The sequence below is a fragment of the Tasmannia lanceolata genome, unplaced genomic scaffold, assembly GCF_043159265.1.
Source record: "Tasmannia lanceolata isolate RefF3 unplaced genomic scaffold, GAP_Taslan_0.1 ptg000018l, whole genome shotgun sequence".
NCBI lineage: Eukaryota > Viridiplantae > Streptophyta > Magnoliopsida > Canellales > Winteraceae > Tasmannia > Tasmannia lanceolata.
The window spans coordinates 69,739,030-69,746,910 of NW_027518695.1; the positions used below are offsets into that span (position 1 = coordinate 69,739,030).

General features: G+C 38.6%; 3 non-coding genes across 3 annotated transcripts; all 3 read left to right on the forward strand.

The window, feature by feature from the left end:
• Window positions 1-454: 454 nt before the first annotated feature.
• Window positions 455-537, forward strand: LOC143852080 (small nucleolar RNA R16). Its single transcript, XR_013236660.1, has one exon. It is a non-coding gene; the product is annotated as a small nucleolar RNA R16 (small nucleolar RNA).
• A 412-nt stretch (window positions 538-949) lies between these two features.
• LOC143852081 (small nucleolar RNA R16) lies at window positions 950-1,032 on the forward strand. Its single transcript, XR_013236661.1, has one exon. It is a non-coding gene; the product is annotated as a small nucleolar RNA R16 (small nucleolar RNA).
• A 753-nt stretch (window positions 1,033-1,785) lies between these two features.
• Window positions 1,786-1,935, forward strand: LOC143852123 (small nucleolar RNA snoR2/U65). Its single transcript, XR_013236699.1, has one exon. It is a non-coding gene; the product is annotated as a small nucleolar RNA snoR2/U65 (small nucleolar RNA).
• Window positions 1,936-7,881: the final 5,946 nt, after the last annotated feature.

Below are 7,881 nucleotides of genomic sequence, written 5' to 3' on the forward strand. Positions count from 1 at the left end.
AACTAAAAAAACCCCTATTTAAACCCCTCTCCAGAGACCACTTCCCTACTACTCCTCTGCAATTCCTCCTTCTGCCGCAACCCTAATCCCATCTATTTTTTTCTAGTTCTTCATTTTTCTTTCTTTCCCCTTACTATGTTTCTTTGTAGATGTTTATAAGGTATGACTGTTTATATCTCTGTATTTTTTTTTCTGGGTAGATGAAAAATAGAAAATAATTTAGCAATAATAATTGCATCTTTTACCTTCTTCTCATTAAATCTTTCAATTGATGAGGAGATATAACAGGTGCAGAAAACTTAAAAGGTTGGCTTACCAGCCCATTGCATAGTTTCTTAGCCATGGTGTCAAATGGTTTCCACCAAAATCCCTTATAATTCTCATTAAAATAGATAAATGTTTCTTGTAATTTTTCATTGCTTCTATTTATTTATTGTGTTATAGTTTCAAATGAAATGGCAAATGATGGAATAATCTTATCCTACACACTGAAAATTCTTGTGTGGACTATAACTCCGCTTATTATCTGATGCCATAGGTTTTTTTTTTTTTTTTTCAATTTTTTGAAGCTTTTAGTTTCACTATGGATTGAGTTTTGACTGTAAACTCATATTGCACTTTCATGGCAATTTGGGTTTTTTTTTTAGATTCCAGTTGGTCTGTGAATAATGGCTCAAATATGATGGAACTGTAATTTGGGTTTATAAGCTACTTTATCATTCTTACCTACTCAGATGGTTCAATGATCAAATACTTGTAAAAGGTCAATCTGGTTGCAATGTTGTCTTTTGGGATTGCATTTAACATGTAAAAATTGAATTTCCAAAGATCCAAATTGTAGTTTTGATGTATGCACAAATGCACCCATTGTCTTGTTAATGCATTTTTTTTACATGGAAATCCTGTTTCATGATCTTTTGTTCTGTGAACCAAATGTTGACTGGTTTGGGGAGGCAGATGATGTAGATAATCTTATCCTACACACTGAACTATCACTTGTGGAATACTACTCTGTTATTATCTGATGTCTTCTGCAATCTTAGTTTATGTTTTCAGTGTTACTATCCTTAGTTTAAGTGTTCAGTTTCTGAAATTTTTCATATGACTATATGAATTTGAAATGAGTCATTTTTATCATTACTTGTCATTGAAACTAGAGCCATTGACCTACAATGATTCTTGCTATTGATTCTTGTGTTTTTGTCAAATGATCTGATAGAAACCATGCACCTTAATTACTGTCTTAGAAGCTTGTAACATTGATTTGTTGGATTGGTGCTTTGAGTTAGTTCTAAACTCAATGATGAGAAAAGCAGACGGGCGGTCAGAACCTGATGCCGTGTTGAATGTCTGCAAATTTCCATATGGAATATCTGAGAGTTCAATTTTGTTGGCCAGTATCATTATAGGTTTCCACATTGCACTTCCATATGTTTATGATTAGTGGTAATGTTCATTTTCCTCTCACTATTTACACTATGTTCTTTATTCTTATTTGTCAATCGTTTCTTCTCCTGAGCAAAATGAATAGTAATATCATGTTGATGAATGATCTTGACATCTGTCTCATATTTCAATCCATGTTCATAATGATTTGGAAAATATGCTTTTGATTTCTAATTAGTTATCTGTATTTTGCCCCTGCTATGATGAAGAAATGCTTATATTATGTCTGGACAACTGAGACATGTCTATGATTGTAAAGCTTCTTCTGAGCATTTAATGATCTTGACATCTTTCTCATATATATATACCCTGCAATTTATAACTGTATGCACTACTGCTAGTTCTGTGTTTTGTTTCTTAGTGTCTCAGGCAATCTGACTGGGCACAACTCGAAACATTTTTTTTGTTGTTTCGCATTCTGATAGGAATCTGTCGATCTTACACTTTTCCATATATGTATCCACAGAGCCGATTATTGCGATTATTATTTTTTAATTATTCCTCTGTTTGTTCTTTGTGATTATGTTTTAAGAAAAACTTAAATAGCAGATGAAAAAAGAGGAAACCTGTGATGAAATACGTGTTGGAATTACCGGCTGATGTGGGTTCATTTGATTATGAACTATCTGATGTCAAAGTTACTGGCTTGCTGAGGTTTCTCTCTTTTATTCACCTTCATTGTAGACTCGGATGCTATTGATTTAATGTCTTCCCTAATTGCAACTAGATTACCAGTCCGGATTGAATTAGTAAGTAGTGTTTGGCTGCGCAGAGTAGGTGAATAAGTTGGTGGTATCCCTACTGATATGGAGAGAAAAGATAGGGGAGAGAGGGAGAGGACAAGCACCATTCGTATGATTTTTCAAGCAAAATTCTTCCTTTTGTGGAATTTGGTTTGAAATCTATATGGAGGCGACAAATATTTCACCTCAATAGGTATGCAATAATTGCCTAGGAGACATGCCAATGAGCATTCTTGGATTTTGTTTTATAAATAGCAACCGAACAAGGAATGGCGTCTTAAATTCCTTCAAAATCTTGACAGTTGAGATTCAGGGTAACCAAACACAGCGTCAGAATAGTAACATTTAATATTAAAATGTCTCTCTTCAGAGTAGAGAAAAGAGGAACAATAGTCCGGTTGAACTACATTCTGATAGCACCTTCATTTTTTATTGGATTGAAGTGGAATGATTGACCAATATGTCTCATTACAGATTGCTACTTGCTTATCCACAGGGACTAATTTTGAACCCCCAATTTTGTGTTGTGCAACTTGATTGGTAAGAGAGCTAAAGAGCAAATTGCCTGAGAAATGAGGAAGATCTAATCTTTTTAGCTTGTGTTCAGAAACACTCTTTAGAGTCTCTAATAGGTATTGATCCGAGAAAAGAGGAAGATCTAATTCTATATTTTATGGTTCAAAGATTATTGGGTGGCGACAATGCTGAATTTTTTGCTGGGTAGGACCTAAAATCAAGGTGGATGAAAAGTGGTGCTCCTATTGTTTTTCCAAACCAAAAAAGATAGTTTTGCCCTTGAGTCAAATAACGAATAATAAGACTTATTCTTCATCTTCTCATTTTTCATCCTGATTTTATCTGTTTTCATCTCTGCAACTATATAGAAGAGGAAGAGAAGAAAAAAGGGATAAAAATAGAATAAAGAAGGAAAATGAAAGTTGCCAATAAAAAAAGAATTGATATAAGAAAAAATGGAAGTTGCTGAAAAAAATGGAAAAAATAAAGGACTTGGTGATCTTTGTCAGACTCGGTGTTATTGCGATTAGACTCGTTATTATTTTAATCTAAATTGGGTTTATTTGACTCGGGGTTACCCCGTTATGAATTATGGATAACCTCAGTTTGACCGAGACAACTCTAAGTCAGATCGGGATAACCCAGAATTTGATCGAGGTAACTCAGAGTCTGACCGGAATGACTTCGAGTTTGGCATAGATAAGTGATGACCTTGAGTTAGCCTGAGATAGCCCTAAGTTTGATTGAGATTCTTTATCTTTTTCATTTTTTCCAGCGGCTTCTATGTTTTCGGCGTTAATTCTTCTTTTCCTTTTCCTCTTCTTTTCCTTTTATTTTTTGCCAATTACATTTTTTCTGGCATTGATTCTTCTTTTTTTCATGTTCTTTTCCATTTTTTCCTGTGACTTCCATTTTTTCTGGCGAGTTCATCCTTTTAGTTTTCTTCGTCTTCATGTTCTTTATTTTTTTACTTCCACTTCTCTGGAGCTAAAGAGATAAAAATGGATAAAATTTGGAGATGAATAAGTCTTGATTTCCTTTATTTGAATTAAGGCAAAAATTGTTTGTTGGTTTGTAAAAACAGTAGAGGCACTACTTTTTAGCCAGCTTAATTTTCAGTATGTTCGATTGATACTTTCAAAAATTTCACTCCACCCAAAAGTGTAATCCAGGAAAAGATGAAATTTGATGTTCTGATTCCATAGTTGATTTTGCTTTGTGTAGACTAGGTTCTCACAGAGGGCTCCCAAGGGTGTGTTTGGGTGCACATTCCTCTTTGGTTGCCAATATTGCATTGAACTCCACGAAGACTCCATAGGATATCTTAAAGGTAATAATTGCTCGTCTCTTGAGGTGGAATACTTGTCTCCTCGTAGCTTTTAAACGAAATTCTTCTCCAAAAAAGTTGAATTTTGGTTAATTTTTTGGTGGTGATGCTCTTTCTCTCTGCCTCCCTCTTCCCTCTTGTAAGGAGGTCATGTGGATGAAAAAGTTCTTACAAGAATTGGGCTAGAAACAAGATAAGTATGTCCTGTACTTGGGGGTGCAACTTGGGTTGGGTTCAACCCGAACCCGAATTTGGGTTGGGTTGGGTTTTTTAAAAAATCGGGTTGGGGTGTCGGGCAACCCGACCTGACCCGAAACCCGATTTCCAATTTCGATATGTGCTTAAAACTCGATTTCAACTGAACACATTTCCCATTGAAGCTAGAAATGTGCTTAAATTTCAACATAAATTTATCCTTCAGTTCGGTTACAAAGAGTTTTATATCGTGGATGCCTGTGTAGGAATGTGAGCAAAAAAAAAAACAGTGGGGCCTACAAAAAACATGTGCATGAATTGGAAATCGGGTTGGGTCGGTTTGAGCCCAGCCGGGTTGGGTTGGAAAAATGGGTTCCTCGGGTTGGGTCGGGTTGGCCTCAACCCGACCCGAGTTGCACCCCTACCTGTACTGTGACAGTCAGAGTGCAATTCATCTCAGCAAAAATTTAGTGTTCCATTCTAGATCCAAACACATCGATGTAAGGTATCACTGGATACGTGATGTGTTGGAAGACAAGCTGTTACAGCTTGAGAAAATCCACACTGACAATAATGGCTCCGACATGATGAGAAAGACTGCCTAGAGAAAAGTTGCAAAGCTTGCAGAAAAGAAGCAAGCTTGACGACCCTCCAAATTGGTCGTGAAGAGGAGGTTTGTTGGAGTGAGGCCCTCCCAATTTGGAGGTGTCGCCCACTTGCACCATTTGTTTAATAAGGGTAGGTTTGCTGATAGCGATTTATATAATGAATATATCATTATTTTATTCAAATATTGAATGAGAATTTTGAGGAATAAGAGGAGGACAAAGGAGGGATAAGGAAATAGTTTTTTTTTATGGTGGTGATGTAAAGTATAAAGTATTGAAACGCATGGGCGATATCGCCGTATTTCGCGCATGCATGTGAGAAATCTTATCTCTTTCGGCGAACCACATGCGGAAGTTGGTTCGCTGACTTTTGCGGAATTGCAGGCCCAAATAAAGTTTCCCAAATTGAAGCTGTGAAATTAAATAGGATAAAATTGAAGCGAAAAAATAAATTGACAAACGACATCGGAAATTTTTTACATGGAAAACCCTCCGGGGTGAAGGGAAAAATCACGGGACCGTAGTCCACTATAGTAAATAATGGGTTACAACATCACCTACAAGATGGGTCTCTTACAGAGTGCATACAAAGGTTGTACCTTCAGTGTATGGCTATGAGTAGCTAGTACCCCCTCACACACTAGCTCACTACACAGCTATCAGAGAACTGTGTGTGTCTCTCTCTCTCTCACCGCACTGCTCGTGTCAGTGCTTTTTACTCTCTGCAGAGCACTTGTGTTTGTGCTTCTGCTGTTTCTTCACCCTGCCTTTGCCCCTATATTTATAGGGTGCGCAAAGGCGAGTTTGCTCATGCAATCGCCGAATAAACCAATCTTCATGCATGCGCCGTAATGAATTCGGCACCAATTTCTGACTTTTGCGAATGCACGCGCCGAAAGCAAACAACTTTCGCGCGTTGTTTGCCGAAAGAGATAAGATTTCTCACATGCATGCGCGAAATACGGCGATATCGCGCATGCGTTTCAATACTTTATTCTTTACATCACCATCATAAAAATAAAAAACTATTTCCTTGTCCCTCCTTTGTCTCCCTCTTATTCCTCAAATTTTTCTTCTCATTCAATATTTGAATAAAATAATGATATATTTATTATATATATATCGCTATCAGCAAACCTACCCTTATTAAACAAAGGGTGCAAGTGGGCGGCAACTCCAAATTGGGAGGAGCCTTCTCTAACACATCTCTCCTCTATACTGGTAATGACACCCAACTATTTGAGTGTCACACAACCGAGCACTACTTACTGTTATTCTTCGAGGTAATTCCAGACCAGTTCGATGCCAGTCTCCTCTTGTAGACTTCTTATTCCACTACTATCTGCGTCTATGTTGTGCATCCAAACAAACCCTAGGTACCTAATTCAGAATCTGATCAGATTAATCACGATTTCAAAATGGGTTTTTAGTGCCTTGAGTTGTCTGTATTCTTTTTAGCTTCTTTTGCGGTTTGAAATTGAGTAATGGATGGGGCAGTTTGAGTTCGTCTAATGTCCTCTTGCCCCGTGTGAAAATGCATTTTCTTAAAGATTTAGGGTGTTCGGCCATCACTCTACTGAAGAAATGGCTGGAAGAGAAGGATAAAAGGTATTTGTGTTTTACGTTGTAAATAGGGGATGGATTTTGTAGCCAGAAAGCTGCAATCAAGGAGCTCTAGCCACCTTTCTTGAAGCTTGGAGCCATTCCCAGGATCCTTAGCAATCATGGGGACGATTGTTTTTGAGATTTTTCTAGCTCAGTGGTGCTTTCTGGTTGCAATTGATAAGGAGTCGATTATTTCGAAAGAGTCTTCTTTTGCTTTTTAAGAGAAGGCTTGAATCCTTTCCTCAAAACTGCCCAACCTTTCAAGTAAACTTGCATATGATGGGAGCTGAGATGGGACCCACTATGAGGGGGTGTGTTTGTGCCCCAAAGGTTGGGCAGCATAACTCTTATCATCTTTTGTCCTCATTCTTCTGACTTGTGTCATTATTAGAGTCTGATTGTGATGTAGATAGCAATCTTGCCTCTCCCCTTGTTTTCACCCGATATAGAGGCTGATGTGTCTCTGCCTGTAGATAGTCTGAATCTAGGAAGCACGGGTACTCTCCCGTACCCGACACGTATTGGGTGCGGGTACGCCCCGGGTACGTCCTGGGTACATACCCCAATTTTGGTTGCTGGGTGTATGTCGGGTGCGTACCCAACACCTAGGGGTGTAAACGAGCCGAGCCGGAGCTTGGCCAGGCTCGGCTCGGCTCGTTAAGCTCAAAAGCTCGGCTCGGGCTCGAACCAGGCTTGGCTCGGCCAGGCTCGCAAGCCGCTCGCGAGCCTTATCGAGCTTGAGTATATTAAACAGTAGGTTGACAGAATGTTTGTACTTTACTCAAATATATATAGCAAAAAGAGGGAGTTTAGAAATATTTTTTATGCGTGCGAAAAATGAGAAGCATGACACAAACTGACAAACGTAAAGCTGAAAGCTCAAAATAAACTGCAATCAGCTTGTCAGTCCCCCAGGAGGCCGTCTAGTCAACTTGCAAAATCAACTAGCTGTCTTGAATGAGTGGCGTTCATTATAATAATAATAATAATGAAAAACTCAACCTAGTCAACAGCATAGATGCAAGAGTGACAGCATTCCTGCCTAGCTGTTGTTTTATGGCTCCTCTATTTTTTAGTTTCTTTCAAATAAATTTATCTACTTATAATTCACACCCCTCATCTTCCCTGGACAGCCCTATCTAGTGTAATTTGACTACTCTTTTTACACTACGGGGGGTGGTCCAAGTAACAAATGGGGTTCCAAAAAAAACTGACATATTTTGCCTCCCCCTTTCACTCCCTGGACAACCCTTTCAGTGTATATATTAACATATAGTATATATATTTAAATATATTAAATTCTTAGCGAGCCGAGCCGAGCCTGGCCTAACTCGAGCTCGGCTCGTTAAGCTTAACGAGCCTGGCCAGCCGGCTCGGCTCGGCTCGTTAAGGATTCGAGCCGAGCTCTAGCCGAGCTCGAGCGAGCTTCCGAGCCCGAGCC